The following is a 17,640-nucleotide window of genomic DNA, read 5'->3' on the forward strand; positions in this document are numbered from 1 at the left end:
TTTCTGAACAAAATAAATATTTATTAAATTAAGTATATATTTAAGTATGTATTTAATTTTAAAATAATTTAATTTATATTCAATATAAATTTTTATGCAATTTGACATTTAGGCTGTGAACTTTAATTGAATTTTTGTTATCGCTTAAGTGCGGCAAACTTTTCGCGTCCTGTACCCCGACTCTGTACTTTTTAACGACAGTTAAATCATATTATATGTATTATCATTGCACAGCTTTTTTATCATGTTTAATACTTGTAATACACAACAAAATCGGATAGTTCGAATTGTAATCGGATTGTAGATTGTAGTTATACATTTTTTCTGACTTAGCAATTTTTTAAAATTCTTTTTTTAAAAATTTTGCAAAAAAAATTTTGAAGAAATTTTCATCATTTTTACGTATAAAATATTTGTAAACATATATATATATATATATTTGTAACATATATCCGATATGTATTATTACCTTTAGTACTTTAGTATTATCTCTAGTAACTTTTACTCTAATTTCTAGAATTTTTTGAATTAGTACATATGTATACATTTACGTTATAACTAATTTTTGTTGATATTATGCGTCAAAATGTTCACAGTCTGAAACAATTAAAAACCTTTTGCTAAATATTGTATATAAATATTATATATAAAAAAAGAATGACACTTCCAGTGTCCGTGACCTTGACAATATACGTATGTCTTTATTGTATGCACACAATATAAATACACATTTTATAAAGAGTTTTATAAAGTGCACATAATCAATATATTTTATCAAACGTGTCAGCTTCAACTCAAGTCGATATGTGTCGTTAGAAGCTACATAAGTAAAAAGCATCTATTAGACACGTTTATACTTAGCATAATGTTGCAAATAGTTACGTTTATAATCATTTGTGCCTTGTAGTAATTGGTTAAAAATCAATATCAAATGCGGATCTTTCCAGACATACATGTTATATAGATAACATCAAGTACCCTAATAATAGTGTAAAAGCATTCTACTTTAGAAAGTCTAGAAGTGTCCTGTTGTTGATGTTGAAAATGTATACAAATAGATGACTATGATTATGAAATATTATGCATCGTTAAAAATAAGACTTGTAATTTATACAAGTCAGTTTATATTCTTATCACAGTTTATTCTTATCACAGTTTATATTTTTATCAAAAATCTGTATTTCGCTTTTAGTTTCATATATTGAATCACTACTATCAAACAACTGTAATTCATTTTCCATCTCTTAAGATAGATTCCTAATGTCAATAAATTCAAATTCACTTTTAGTTTCCAATAAGAGCCCACCATTAAATATAATTATGTGTCACTATATTGAAAAAAAAATGTTTCACCTAAGTAAATTCTGACATTTTTAAGAGATTCCTCGTTCTCTAATTTTTGATGAAATCTTACAAAATCTGAAAAGATTAAGTTTAAGAATTATTTCAGAAATTGTAGAAATTTTAGAATGAGAAATCTTAGAATATCAGAATTATCATGTATATAAAAAATTATCACATATATAAAAAATTTTAAGAAAAACTATAGGCTAACTTTTTTGTAAATGACTAGTAGTCATCTCCTACTAGTAGACTTTCTCCTCATTTCTAAAAAGTGTTCTATATATGAAATATATGAAAATTTTATAGATAAATTTTATAGATAAATAATTTAAAATGCACGATGTGAATGGTTCAAATAATTAATTAATTAAATATATATTAAGAAGGGCTACGAACCAAGTGGAAACTAAAATATAAGCAAAATATATATTAGTAAGCGCTAAAACAAATTAAAATAAAAATAAATAGAAATGAAATGAATATATAACAGTGTTTTAACTCTGATCGGATCATTATCAAAATGTTAGACATGTAAAAATTTTCAAAGTTTTTCAAAACTTTCATAAATTAATAGTATAAACACATTTGAAATAGCAACGGCCTATAACTAAAAATTACAAACTACAAAAATAAAAATTTTTTTAATTGTACTAACTCAGCTGGATATACAAAAAGGTAATAAAATAACCTACTATGGTTATCGCAACAGTATATTAAAAATATTGCTATTGTATTCAATAGAGATCATCTTTGTAATTGTGCGGAAGATGATACAGAGAAATCTCGCAATACATTAGTTAATATATTAAGTTCATGTTGAAAAATAGCTAATAAAATAGTCTATCAAAATATCAATACAAAAAATAAAATAAGGAACATCTGTTAATAAAAGACTCATAAAAAAGAAAATCATAGAATAAATACTTTCAAAATATTTTCAATGCTAAGTATTAATAATAACAGTCAGAATGACTGATATTATTGAAAAAATATAATATCGGTTGTAAAAATTTGAGATTCAAAAAGTAATCAGTCTGTTAAAATAATATAAAGTATGAAAAAATATTCGTTGATAAAAAGCTCATATAAAAAAGGAAAAAATTTAAAATAAATACCTTAAAATATATTAGTTCCAATGTTATAATAAATAAAATGGTATCAGTCAGAATATAAAAATATCGATAGAAAAGATTTAAAACTCGAAATACAAACAGTGTACCGATATAGGTACAGCAATAAGATAAATAAACATTTTGCGAGCTTCCTTGACATTCAAATTTGTAATGAGAAAAACTGAATTACGCAAGTAAGAGGCACAAAGAAGGGAATACGAAATAAAGGAGAAAGGGTAATAATTAAGAGGGAGGAAAAAGAATAAAAAACTAAGAGAAAGAGGCTGAATAATAGAAAGATAAAATTTATATAGAGATTCAGTATCGTTTTGCTTATTTAGACTCTGTTTTTGCTTCTTTATATGAACCATCTTCGATATCAAGCATTTATTATAGGAAGATTCTCTATCAAGATTCCTCATTTTATTCCAATCAAATTCATTGTTACACTCCACTCGATAGTTTGTAACTGATAGCGATTTCGTTTTTTTCTTTATATCAGACATGTTCTTGTAATCTGGCTTTTAGCTTTCTCTTAGTTTACCCAACATAATTAGCATTACAATCTATTTCACAAGATATTTTGTAGACAATTTTCTGATTAGAGAAAAAGTCGAGTTGAGTTTTGCCTCTTTTTATGTTATATCGGTTTTTAGGATATTCGGAATGGAATAAGTTCAGTTTTTCCACTCTCCAAGTTTTTCCGAATTAGTCCATTTTCCAAGCAATTGATCTAAAGCTTTCAGAAATAGACTTGATGGAATGTTAAAAAACTTTTTAGCACGAATATTCTTGTTAAGAGCGTGAGAATTTTGTATACTGTTATTCATGAATATGGTAATTCAATCTATTATTGATAGTGGAGAAGATGAAATGAAATAGATAACAATTTTGTAAAAATATATTGATAATATCAATAAGATTTTTTTCTTGGAAAACAGGATGCGACAACAATATAATTCTGTTTACCGCAACTTTGACAATACCTCTTTTATGACATAATGAATGGTGAGAGTGGAAGTTAAGAAATCTTCTCGAGCAAGTCGGTTTTTTATATCTAAACAATTGAGTTTTCAACAATGATGGAGATGTCTAAAAAATTCAATCTATCATTGGTCCCAATTTCCGTGATGAATTGTAATCTTTCTAAAGCAGAAGACTCAAGGTCTTGTAGTACTATTTCAGCTATTCAGCTATTGGAGAGACTCCATTAGATATCAAAAATTTGTTTATAGAATACATTATTAAAAGAAAAAAAAGTTAAATTCAAGACAAAGCATATGGCTATATAAATTTGTCTAAAAGTGTAGTATTCATAGATACATAACTCCATCTCCTCACGATCATCCATGCTCTCAGATATCAAAACTATGGGACATTTGTAAATAGCGAAACCATAACTAAAGATGCCAAAATATAACCAGGAAAAAAACATTCCATTTAGCTTGTCCACCAAATGAAAGCTGTTTTTCACCTGACTATGTCCTCCAGGAATATTATTATGGATAATATTATGTAGAAATAGGAAAAAATAGTAAAGTGGACTATTTATCGAAGAAACAATAACCCTTAGCGGATTACCGGCTTATGAATTTTAGATAAGCCATAGGAGAATTGCTATCTGTAATCAATAATCTTTGATATACTGAGTATGTCTTTTATATAGTTTTTATTTTTCCAATATATTACGCAGATCGTTAGTCAATTTCTTAGTGGGATTCTTCTCTATTCTAATGTGTGTGTGTGTGTGTGTGTGTGTGCGCGTGTGTGTCATGTCTGAAAATATTTCTTCCATTTTTTGAACATAATCGGTCTTATCCAAAACTACGATTATGTTTCTCTTATCAGTACGTGTGACTAGCAAATTATTATCTTTAATAAATTTATTAGTAGATTCTAACCATGATGATACCTGCTTATCTATCGAATTATACGAAGGAAACTGTTAAGAAAATCTATTAAGAAATTGAAACTGAATTATTTCTAGTGAAATTAACAATATTATTAATATTCTTAGGACGACCACAAATGTTATTTTCTACGTTTTTTTATGAATTTATTTCGATCAAAGTTCTTTCTATGTTATATTTACTAATAGATAGACCGAAGCCTTCTCCCAATTAATAATAGCTAAACGTCTCCGAAAATACTAACATCACTTAAATTAATGAACCAATTATCATGAGTCCAGATGAGATGCTTCCCCAAAATTATTAAGAGAAATAAAACATTCTCGAGTTTGTTACACGTGTTTAAAACTATAGAGTTATAGTGTAAATTTGAATTCGATAAATTACTTTCAGATATCACATATGTTTGTCAAGGTATTGATGGGTTGCCATCGCATCGTCTTTTTGAATACATTTGTCACCAGTAACGAATTTCCAGTTTATGAATTTCCTAAACAATTTTCAAATGGCACAGAAAGCTATCAAAGACGCATCGGCGGCGGCAGCAGAAGCCGTGAAGACTAACATCAAGGATGTCCAACAAAATGCCTCACGAGCTAAATGTTAGGATTAATGTATACGTGCCGATGAACTGTAAGAACGAGCATAGCTTAATGCTAGACATGGGCAATCTTATAGTACAGTATGATAAGTTTATTCTGAATTGTAGATCAATTTAACTTCAAATGAAGAATGTAGAAATTTTGTAGTATTAAATAGACACACACACACACACACACACACACACACACACCACACACACCACACACACCACACACACACACACACACACACACACACACACACACACACACACACACACACACACACACACATGTATTACAAATCTATCATATTAATTTTAATATGGAATCAATTTCGATAAATGATTATTAGACTGATTTATAACGTTATTTTTACGAGACATATGTTATAATTATTGTAATAATTTTTTAACTAATGTTCCATGTTTTAGAATAAAAGATTATCATTTTTTTAATATTTGAGAAATAAAAAATATAAATTTAATTTAAATATTATTAAAAATCAATTTTAATTTAAATACAATTTACATAAAATTTATATAACTAAATATAACTTATTTTAAATACAAAGCGCTACTACGGTCTGAATGTTAAGATGTTGAACTATTATATATATTCATATAAATAAATTAAAAGTATTAAAAGTATTAAAAGTAATGTATTTATAAATCTTGTTTCCAATCTTATTGTAAATATAACTTATATACAAAAAAATAATAAAATAAAATAATAAAATAAAAAAATAATAAAAAATAATACGCTCCTATAAAATTCTATGCGAACAGATATGTAACTTCAAAAAGCTGGATGGAATGAGGAAATCGATGAATATCCCATGGTCGATGAAACGAAAATCGAGCTGTAGAACTTGAAATTATCTAGAGTTTGACTGAACACAAAACAATTCATCAGCGAGAACGAGGAAGTAACGTTTACGCTACTAATGAAGCGAAATCTTTTTACCGCCTAGTTTACTTCTATTCCGGACATTCGATATGTTTGGCAGATTGAACAAAATCAATCTACTGTTAAGAGTAAAGAAGATTACGTTACGATTCTGAAAGTGCTGGAGCAGAATCTGGGACTTTTGAGGACTCGAAACCTGTGCAAGCTGTACCATCCGCCATGAAATCCGAATACAGCGGAGACTTTGAGGTGAATAATTAATAAATCATTGTGATAATATACAACAATTATAAAATAATTACACTGTGTGACAAAGTTTCTATTTCTCAACACCTAAATGATGATTCTCATATATTATTTTTAATTTTTAATAAAATTTATTTTATATCATTACATTAATTATTTTTTTATATTACAAAAACTAGTTCAATTTTTTATAATTATGTTACTGCATTATATAAAGAATTTAAAGTAATGTTTCTAAAAATTAAAGGATGTAGAATTTTTTCGAAAGTATATTCTTTAGTATAAAAAAATCTTGCGAGAAGATCTCCCTTACTTGTTGAAAAACAGAAAAGTCGTTGAAAATTTGTTGCACTGTGTTATTGACTAAATATATTTATTGACTAAATATTTGCTGTAAGGTTCAACTGATCTACAAGTACGACGCATCGCGAGAAATAATTGATTGAAACACAGGAACGACACGCTCACACATCCGTGTTTGAGTTCATTATGGATAGTCGATAGATGGTGATCAATCTCTTCACCGGCGGTTCTAAGTTATTGCAATCGCAGACGTCACCGATGCATCTGCCCATGGACTGGCCCGTTTCAGTCTCACACATTTTGCTCTGAAAGGCCAGTATTTGCAGACGGTTTACTGGCTACATCGATTCTTCTAATGAACTGCACGCTAGATGACATGCGGCAGAGTCGAGAGGGCTCGCTGGTGCGAATCATGGACCAACAGCGTGCCATTGTCAAGGCCAAGAGAGAATCTCGAAGAACACGCTAAGTACAATGCCAGGAGTATGTGGACGTGACAGTGCGCCAAAGCCGAACGACACGTTCGCCGACGTGCCAGTGTTCTCTTTCAGCATCATCGTCTTCCTCGATTATCTTATGAAAATCAAGGACTTTTTTGATGTGGATGAACTGAACAAGACGGCTGTTGCTTCCTCTTCGAAAAATGAATTTCCTTGGTGGCACCAAGGAAAAAGCCGGCCGCCTCGACACTCAAAATGTTAACTGTGAATCTACACGTGGAAAAGCCAGATATTATCTTGCTCAAAGACATGGACGATATCAACTCAAATTGCATAGTACTGAATACAGAATTGTTGCTGAAGGTGCGTATTATGGGAGAGCATCAAGTAATCTCGAGTTCCATTAAAGATCTCTCGCTACTGGCAGGGATATATAATCCTGCGAAGAGGGTTGACTGGATCTATCAGGTATAGCACACATACACATAATATTCCATATAATACATATTTATGTATGAAAAAGTTTAGTAATTTAGAACGTAGATAAAAAATTATTTCAACAAGAAGTAGATATTTGGAAGTAGATGTTTGGAAAGTTCAGATAAAATAAAAAATTTTTATTTAAACTATAAGATCGTGTTGTTTAATATTAAATTATTTTATATGTATACAATATTCAATTTTATTCAGAAAGTATAAATTTTCAAACCAGTCACTTTTTACAGAGATATTTGTTATGATTAATTGACACTTTAATGATTAATTGAAATATATTAATTTAGATAGTTAAATCGTTATTGTCAAATAAATTTACAAAATTATTTAATCTTACATGTTTAATATTTATAAATAGATTCCCTTTAAATTATTATTGTTATTGTAAATCAAAGCCATCATAAAGTAACTCATCCTAATATTTATTTTATGTTAATTGTTATTATTGTTAATTATTATCATAGGTTTTGAGGCCATGCAGTATTAGTGTAGCCGGTTCTACGCCAGAGGGAAAAGGGCTCCATTTAGAAGTTCGTTGCACGGATATACACATGTCTGTTTCGCCAAGTAATTTACGAATTTCATACTGATAGTACCTAATAAAATAAAATGTAACAATTTTCAGGTGTAATCGAAATATTGAATAAAGTCATTCACACGGTGACAAAAAAAGAGGAAGAGGACAAGGAAGTCGTTAAACCTGAGCCTAATTATGAAGGATTGTGGATTGTTACACCTTTTGAAGAGAATAATTATTGGTTTTTAAAGACAGGTTAATAAGAAGTTGATAATTCGATGATTATTCGTTATACAAAAAAATCTTATTTTTATTTGTTAAACCGTTGGATCAATTTATTTTAGAAGTTGGAAGCACTCGAAGAGTTTACATATCCAGATGATGAGGTTGCAGCACCTTATAAGCCCGAATTAGCCATTGTCTCGCCGACAATTTTGTTCACTCTGAGGCAACAAAACTTTGCCAATGTTACTGCTTCATGTGGGTTTCCAAAGCAACATTAACGATTGGATACAAAATCTGTAAGTTGTTTATCTTGTAAGACTTTTTTATACTCGAAAAGAATAATTTTTAAAAAATTTCACACTCTTTAATTTTTAGAATCTCCGCTTGTCTTATTATCAAACATCATTTTTTATGTCTTTTCTCCATTCGTTATTTTTTTCAGAATTTGTGGGTGATAGAACTTTTTAAATCTCCTATTCTAATATTCTTTTCTAACAATTAAAAACATATAAAAATCATTATTCAAATATAGAGAAATCTTGTTCTTTAATTATTTATCTTGTTTTTTTTCATTATTGTTATTATTATTATTATTCTCCTCTTATAAGTATTATGGTTTACATGACTTGTGCTCGCAGAGGTAATTTCGGACAGTATAGGTGGACAGTGTAAGATGATTGAATTGAACAAAAGTGCTGTCCCAAATCACCTGCATTTGCAGTAATCTTTCTTAAAAGTATAATATATAATACATTATAATTATAGATATATAATATATATATTTTTATAAAATATAGATGACGAAATCTTTGATATATAATATTTTTAATGATCATATTTAATATACTTTAGATACATGACGTCAGTTGAACCATTTGTCTGGAAAGATCTACAGAAAAAAACTACTTCCATGACGAAATTATTGAAATGCGAGTCGCGATCTAAGCAAGAACCACCATTCTTCTACAGAACCATTTTATATGCAGGTCGATGTCTTTCCGTATATATTTTTTATAAAATATATATATTTCTTGCTTTAGTTTCGTTTAATAAAATTGACAAATATTCTTAGTAATAAATAATAGAGGAATACAGAATATTCGTTTATGCTGTGGGAGAGATCGAGCAGGTATTTTGAGAATACCACTCGTCATACCATGGCTAATACTGTCAACAATACATCTATACCTGTATCTATGTATCTGAAAAACTTCCTACTGATCGATATCATCTGTTTCCCTTCAGGAAAACTTGCTCGAAGTAAGTACCTCTATGCAACTTCCTACAATTGATCTAACCAAGTCAAGCATAATAATTAAAGAACATACATCAATTAATAAAAATTTAATTAACTATTATTAGTAATTATAATTATTAATTATTATCTTTTATAAAACATTTGCGATTTATTTATTTAAAATCACATGATCGAATGATGTGTTATAGCTGCCCAATTATCTAGAGAAGGATTGCAGAGGCGAAATCATGGCGGACCCACCAGAGTTCGCGGTTTAGTCATTTAAATCTTTCGATAGAAAGATGTTCTGCAGAAAGTGGTTCTGGAATGCATATGTCGTACAAACATTGTTCGATTGTCATAGCGCTGTATTGTCCCTTCTGGATGCTGAACAAGATTAGTTTAATGCCGTCCATAGAGTAATTTGTTTGCAGTAATTTCGTCGCTTTTGGTAACTTTGCCTCTGCATACAGTTTGTAATTGATTATTATCTCTACATTTGTCAAAGAATCTTGAAAATTCCCTAACATTTTCCAGTCTCAACCACAGAGAGCCCCCCCCCCCCATTTTGCATCAGCCATACATTGTAGAATTCTTTATTGATATACATTCTTCTTATATCAAATAATACTCTTGTATTAATGTTTGCTTCCTCGCTCGATCTTTAGCCTTTCTTGTGTCCCTGTTAGTGTATCGCAAGATTAACCTGTACTTCATCTTGTCATTAGTCTTGTATTCAACATTCGCTATTATTTTACAGAAATCAAGTAAGGTTAGCAAAGAGCACTCGAGTTCGATAAAGACATTTCTTGTTATCATGCTGCATTATTGTGCTTCTCATAAATAGCCATTTTATATATTATTAACAAAATTAGCTCTCAAAATTTTTTAATTCTACACTATTATTCTACACTATTATTGCATGGAAAGAATGATTTTGCTACTTAAATGTTTAACTAGATGCAGATCTAAAAATATCGTTAAACTACAAAATAATGTAGGATGCTTAAACAGATTGCTAGAATATCGAAATTTTTTGCAGCATTACTCACGCTTAAGTTTTCTGTACAATTATTTTGATGATTCAACAGAATTATTTTCCTATTTGAATCTATCTAATTTATTAAAAATTTTTTAATATTTTAACAAAATTGTTCTTTTTGTGTGAATTGTTAATAATTATACACATTTACACAATTATATAATAATTATACAATGACTTCTAAAACAATTATCATACATCGCTTAAATCAAATTAAATTTTTTTTATTGAATAGGTTGATATTCATCACTTTATTCGTGAAAATGTATGTGTAAACGTCTTTCAGAAATTCGTTTCTGAACTGCTATGAAACCTCATCGGCAACGCGCACAGTACAGGAAGAGGAAAACTCGCGCGGTGACATCGCTTTATTTCAATACTATCGCTGTTCTCGTGTTCGCTTGTGTCTTCAAGACTTAATTGTCAAATAACAATCGTCTAATCTAGTCGTGCCACCGGAATTGAACGGCCTCAAACTGTGTTAGATTATCATTGTGTTAGTCGATCAATGTGTCGATTTTTACAATTGCATTTTATCAAATATAAGTCATACATTAATAGTAATTAGCTAACATCATTATGTATAACTGTGCTTTATTGCACACGCTACTTATTTTCTGTTTCCTTAATCCTCTTTATTTTTAATTAATTTCTATTTCTATTTCTTTTAATAACTGTATTTTTAAATATGTCAATTTTTCAGTCCTCAATCGTTTCCTTATTTTAGATACTAGACATAAAACATTCTGATTGCAACGCAAAATCGACAATTTGTATAACAAGCTAATATTATGGAAGTGTTAGTTACTTGTTGTTAACTGCATGATGTTTTGAAGATATTTTTGAAGATAAATTGAACGTTGAGATTAATTTATATCGATTGCTGTTTCCAAACAACAGATAATTTCTTGAATATCTTGTATCATCCAGAGCATTTCAAGGGACCTATTCTATTCTCGTTCCGCTCCAAAGCTTTCTTTGGTATGAAGAAAGTCATGATCAGAGTAGAAGACGGAAAGTGATCCGATAAATTCTCCATCGATGTCGCGGATAACGAAGGTGTGATGACCTGTAAATACAATGGAATGATATATCAGGTTCTTATATCGTTAATTTTTATTCTTTTTTTTTATTTACATTAAACGCATTTAACGCATCTGTTAACAAATTAATAATAATATTATATATTTAAGATAAAAAATAGAGAATAAGACAAGAAATAAATATAAATAAAACTCTAGTTTTTCTGTTACAGATTGGAATACACAATCAGCTGACAACTCGTTGACCAAGATCACATTTATTCCGTATATACTTATCAACAACGCAAATTTTCTTATAGAATGCCAGGAGGGTGACCGACCAGCTGATCCAACGATCAAAGTACGTTAGATATAAGAAATTCTATTACTATAGAAATCTTTTAGTGAAATGCACTACAATACAATTGCACTACAATATCACTGCTGAAGCCAAGGTGCTTCCTAGTGAATGCGCAGCTCTGTTGCCTCGAACTGAACATGATAACAAGATTCTACAGGCTAAAGTCGCAAGTCAACTTGAGCAAACGTGGCATTTATATCGACAGTCACACAACTCTGCTGAATTGGACAATAAGGTAATGAAGCATGGTAACAAAGGATAATAATTACATAATTTAAATATGCTGTGAGCACAATGAATTAGAATTACAATGAATTAGAAAATAATGAAATATTAGTGTTTTGTACCTCTAACAAAATATTTTTCATCATAGCATGAAGGAATCAATGTAGACATCCAAATCAACGAGGGCGGTGTTTATATCTCCATGTCGGTCCCACGCAACGCGCCAGCTATGATCATCAACAATACGCCGCATACTATCAATCTATGGGAAAAAGGTTCTCTCAACGTTAGGTAAATTGGAAATACACCGGTGAGATCATTAACTCTGGATGAGTCAACTGTTTTTTTTTTTCTTAAACAATCACTTGAGGATTTTTGTACCCTAATTAATTAAAATTATTATTATTATTGACAATATTAATTTTAAGTTAAGCAGAAAGTCTTGCGGGGAATCATCCTGTATATTTATTCGACATAAACCGATTTGTACGTTGACAGATCCATACAGTCGTACAATAGAATGTTTTATACCTGGGAAAATCCGGCAGAATCACGAAAACTGATGTGGGAAGATAACATTGACAAGGAAATCGAGAATAATCTTCGCAAGGTAAACGGAAGATGAAAAGCAAGGGAAAATGTTCATAAAAGCGAATAATGAACATCATCTTTATTTCTTTTCCAGGATAATCTCGGCACTTTCCAACTATCGGAAATGGACGAGAAACTGTTTTATGTTTTTTTCCTAGACGGTACTCAGAGAGTGCTGCTATTTACTACAAATTTAAAGATTGCTGAAGATTATCAGCTGGCTGGTGATCTGGAAATAATTGATCAGGAAATCACGTTGAACATTCACGGCATTGGATTTTCTCTTGTGAATAATACTAAGTCCGAGTTGTTGTATATGTGCATCGACAGGTAAGACGGCAGTCTTTTAATATTAAATTTTATTTACATATACTTAATAATTTTTTAAAATTAAAATTATATTTTTAATATAATTTTACTTTTATAATTTTACACATAATTATAATTTTTATACAGTAATTGACAAATATAAATTTAATATTATTTAACGAAATGATGATATATACTCTCTTCGTATAATTGTGTTACCAGGTAAAATTAATCCAGGTGGAATTCTGTATTATAATCCAGTTCAGGGATCATATGGGAGACGCGTAAGTCAATCGGTGGTCGATGGCGATCATTAAGTGCTAAGGAAGTCAACGCTACCGAAGAGGGATATCAATGATACATTAGGGAATTGCAAATCGGCAAAATGGACATGGACTATCGGATAATGTTAGACCCAAAACTAATGATAAAACAAAAAAGTTTTCGCTTTGAAGTTTTTAAGGCTTGGATCTAATTTAATTTCTGGACCACAAGAAGCGTCTATCGTTACTTAATTAAAAAAATTTTTCATTTTACCTAAGTGGATTATGTAAATATGGAAATGCTGAGGCGGCATCGTAGATACATGAGACGCACAGATTGGACTTTGGCTGCAATATTGTATTTCAGCGCATCAAGTATAGCTGTATGCAAAGATCAAACTTCAGATCGACAATCAGTTATCGGAGTGCGTTTTTTCCAGTTATATTAGCTCCAGTGCCACCGTCAAAGAGTGTCACGCAGAGGAGGTATTATTCTTTTGATGCGAAAAACATCTTTTATTCTCACATTTCCTGTAATATGCAATTTTAATCTTCAAGTATAGATTGTACCTGAGAGAAAATTTTAGGTAGTTAGTAAATCAGTACGATTGGTATTTTGAGGTTCTAAATTGTAGATAAAAAAACTTGGAATCTTCTACATCAGAAGTTTAGTTGCATTCTATACTAAACAAGATTCTTTAGAAATCTGGTTTGTAAAATACTATTGTAAAATACAATTATATTGTAAAATTATATTGTAAAATACAATATGATCGAAGGTTAATCATCGTACATTTATGAAAATATAATTCCTCAATTTTTTAAGAATTATGTATCTATTTTTCTCATTTTTTCCTATTTTTTGTTTATTTCTGTAGTCATGAAACCTTTTGCGGAGCTAAGTAGACAAGTGCCTATTGGAGCACAGCATTGTGCAACAATTCCGATACTTCAAAGTTCTCATACAAGAATTTCATATCAAGGTGGACATTGTCTTCATAATGGGTGATAATGGGCTTACTCGAAGCGAACGAGGTCAACAACGCGAAAGAGGTGAGATGCGAGATATTGTGTCTTATTTATATCGTTCTGTAACATATAAATCTTGTTTGTTTGTTTCAGAGTAAAGTTTCAGAGTAGTTTGTTTATTCCGTAAAGACATGAAACTAGTCGATGAACCATTAATGTACCATGTCAGTTTGATCACCACGGCCGAGCAGAAGAACTTTTTCGATCTACTACACTTTTCGCCTCTCAAGGTGTGTCATGTTTCAATATATGGATACAAAAATGTAAATGCTAATTATTATCTGACAGTTAAATCTTTATCTCCTTTTTCTTTTTTTGTTCACAGATACACATCAGGTTTTTCAATAACCGGAAGCGGAGGAGGGCCCTCCGCGTTGTCGCAAGTATTGAACGTGCTTTTGCAAGGAATTGGAGTAACGTTGACAGATATTAACGATTTTATGTTCAAGTAAGGCCTTTAATTAGTACAATTTACAATTAGTACAATTAAAAATATTAAAAATTACAATTAAAGATTTAAAAGCGTACTAGAATTTCTGAAGTAATTTTTTTTGTAGTCTGCGTATTGTACAAATTTTGAGATTATAAGATTCTAAGATTCTTCTATTGATACAGATTGGCATACTTTGAGAGAAATTATGTGTTCATGACGCATAAGCAACTCGTCGAGGCGAGTCATTACGCGGGCCAAACAATTAAGCAGGTCTACATACTCGTTCTGGGACTCGATGATCCATATGGGCTTGTGGTCGAAACTATAAAGGATATCGAAGATTTGTTCTATGAACCATTCCAAGGAGCCATACAGGGTCCAGGAGAGTTTACCGAGGATCCTCTTCTTCGGGGTGCGCAGCATGTTGAACCATACTGTTGGCGGAATGGCGGGCGCTGTATCGAAGATTACGGGAGCGATGGGTATACATCTTCTTCCAATCTTTTAAATTTTGCTCGACTAAAAAATTATATTTTTATTCTTGTAAAAGATATTAAGCAAGAGACTTTATATTATGCTTAATTATCGTAATTTTTAGCAATTTTGTATTTTAAAATATTACAATATTTATTAATTTTGTTACGTTTTTGCAGGCAAAGGTATAGCTGCTCTAATATTTGACAAAGATTATCAACGAAAGAGACAAGAACAGCTCAATAAACAGCTCGCCAACTTACAAGAAGGTCTTGCACGAAGCGGAAAGGGTTTAGTAATGGTAAGATCGCAGATGAATTATGTTAATTATTTAATTTAATATATTTATGAATTTGTTTGATAGTCATTTGATAGGGTGTAGTCGATGGTGACTCGTGTGGTAATGAAACCTTTATCAGGAAGTGAAAGAGGAAGGAGTGAAAAGATTTTGCAAAGGGTTTGGAAAAGATGTTGTTGGACTTGTCACTACGCTTACTGCTGGTGTTTTGCAAGTGGTTCCTTTGGAGTAGTTAGACGGTATGACTTGTTAATTATGCAAAAGCAATCTTAATTAATGAATAAGACAATTAATTAAAATTTGGAATTGTTCAAAAATTGTTAATGTATACATATGTATGGTGGAGATTATCTTCAATGTATTTATTTCAGAGCTACTGAATTAAGTGAGGAACAAAGAGAGTACGATCGCCCAGATTTCTGCAACCAGACAGTCTCGTTAGGCCATACATAAAAGATGAAGCCGAAGGCAACAAAATATTGATAGTAAGAGTTCTATTCTTCTAAGAGTTCTTAATACTTTTATCTTCAAAATTGTTAAATAAATTTTTAAATGGTCTATTCTTCGTATAAAAATGTACTATTATAACAATACATCATGAATTTGTGTAAGATTACATTATAAAAAATTATAAATAAATGAAATATAAGAAATATAGGAAAATTAAGATACTCCATAAAGAAATATTTTTTATAAAAATTATAATATCTTTGTAAAAAATTATATAGAAATAAATTTTATTATCTGATATGTACGAATATTCTTGTTATACACAACAAAGTTTATAATTTATTATATAAGACTTTTTTTTCATAGGAACTAGAAAAGGGGAAATATGCGTATACAGCTGTTTATATCACGTATTCATCAATAAAGACGAGCTTTTATTCACCGACAAAAGATTATTGTATCTTGAATGTAATGATTTGTTCGGCTTTGTGGCTGGCGGATTAGTAATTATCATTTATTATTATTATTATTATTATTATTGATTTTGCTCGTTAGTTTTCTCAAGGTGCATCTATGTTTCTACCGTTTTCTTTTTTTTCAGGTTGATTGGAGTCACACTTGGAACGAATTTAGCGAATCGGCAAAAGTCGTAGAGAAAGGTGTACAGATTTTTATTAAGGATACTAGTAAGAAAAAGAAACTCGGCTTATTCAGCAGTACATCTCAATCAAAAATACTTTTAATATCAGATTTTAATATTAAACAGGTATCTTGTTACATAATTTCACAAAAGTATTTTCTACGGAATGTCATATTATTTTACGTTGATATATATATGTTGATATTTTACTTCCTGAATCATTATCTTTTCTGTAGTTATTGTGCAGTAAAATACAGGAACAAATTAATCAATCCGGAGCATAACGCAATAATGTGAAAGAGAAACGCTCGAGCAATTTCGAATTATATATATCAGAAAAGAAAACAGGCGAATGGAAAGGCAAATTAAGCTTCTTTAATTCCGGAATGCTTCGCGAATTCGCACAATTTTTATGCACGTTTTCTACAGACTATTCTTCTATTTATAAAACTGATACTGTGTGATTGCAACAATCAGATAAAAGGACGTTATTTATATAGTGAAAGTACGAAGAAATTGAAAGGACGTAAACAGAGACGTAAGAATATAAAGGTACCAAAAAACCTGAAAAGGCATACGGGTTGTACTTTTTTATTTTACTTACCACGCAGTTGTTCATAACTTTTATGTTGTCGGTATTATTACCGAGCGAATAACGTTAGATTGGCACAAAAGATTCACAATCTATCAAATAAAACTGAGAAAACAAAATTATGTAAAATTATTTTTATCTTGATTAAGATTATATATATATATATTTTTTTTAATTGATTGATCTCTTAAAAAAATTTAAATCGATTCTTATTAACTTTATGAAACTTTATAGGAAAAATCTTTTATAGAAAAAAATCTTTTGTGCCAAGATATATTGCAAAAAAGAGTAGTTTTTTAAATTTATATTTATAGAGTATCGCTTCGACACGATTAAGCGAATTGTTTTAGTCATGCAAGAATTACCATTTCCATTGTATTGTAAGAACTAGATTTAGAACGATCACGAAGCGGAATCTATTAATCAAGCGAAATTCGAAAGTAATTTTAAGACAACAATAAATTGTACAAATTGAAGTGAACTGACAAAAAACTGATTCTCATTTTGATGAAAATGAAATGAAATTAACAGAACAATAAAATTAACGTAATCGATCCTCGTAATTAATTTTTTTTTCACTTGACTTGGAAAG

The 17,640-nt window shown here is 30.0% G+C and overlaps 1 pseudogene; it reads left to right on the forward strand.

Moving 5' to 3' along the window:
* Positions 1–16,740, forward strand: part of LOC108690212 — a 21,193-nt pseudogene extending 4,453 nt beyond the window's left edge.
* The last annotated feature ends 900 nt before the right edge of the window (positions 16,741–17,640 follow it).

Source organism: Atta colombica, unplaced genomic scaffold (genome assembly GCF_001594045.1).
Source record: "Atta colombica isolate Treedump-2 unplaced genomic scaffold, Acol1.0 scaffold30, whole genome shotgun sequence".
Classification (NCBI taxonomy): Eukaryota; Metazoa; Arthropoda; class Insecta; order Hymenoptera; family Formicidae; genus Atta; species Atta colombica.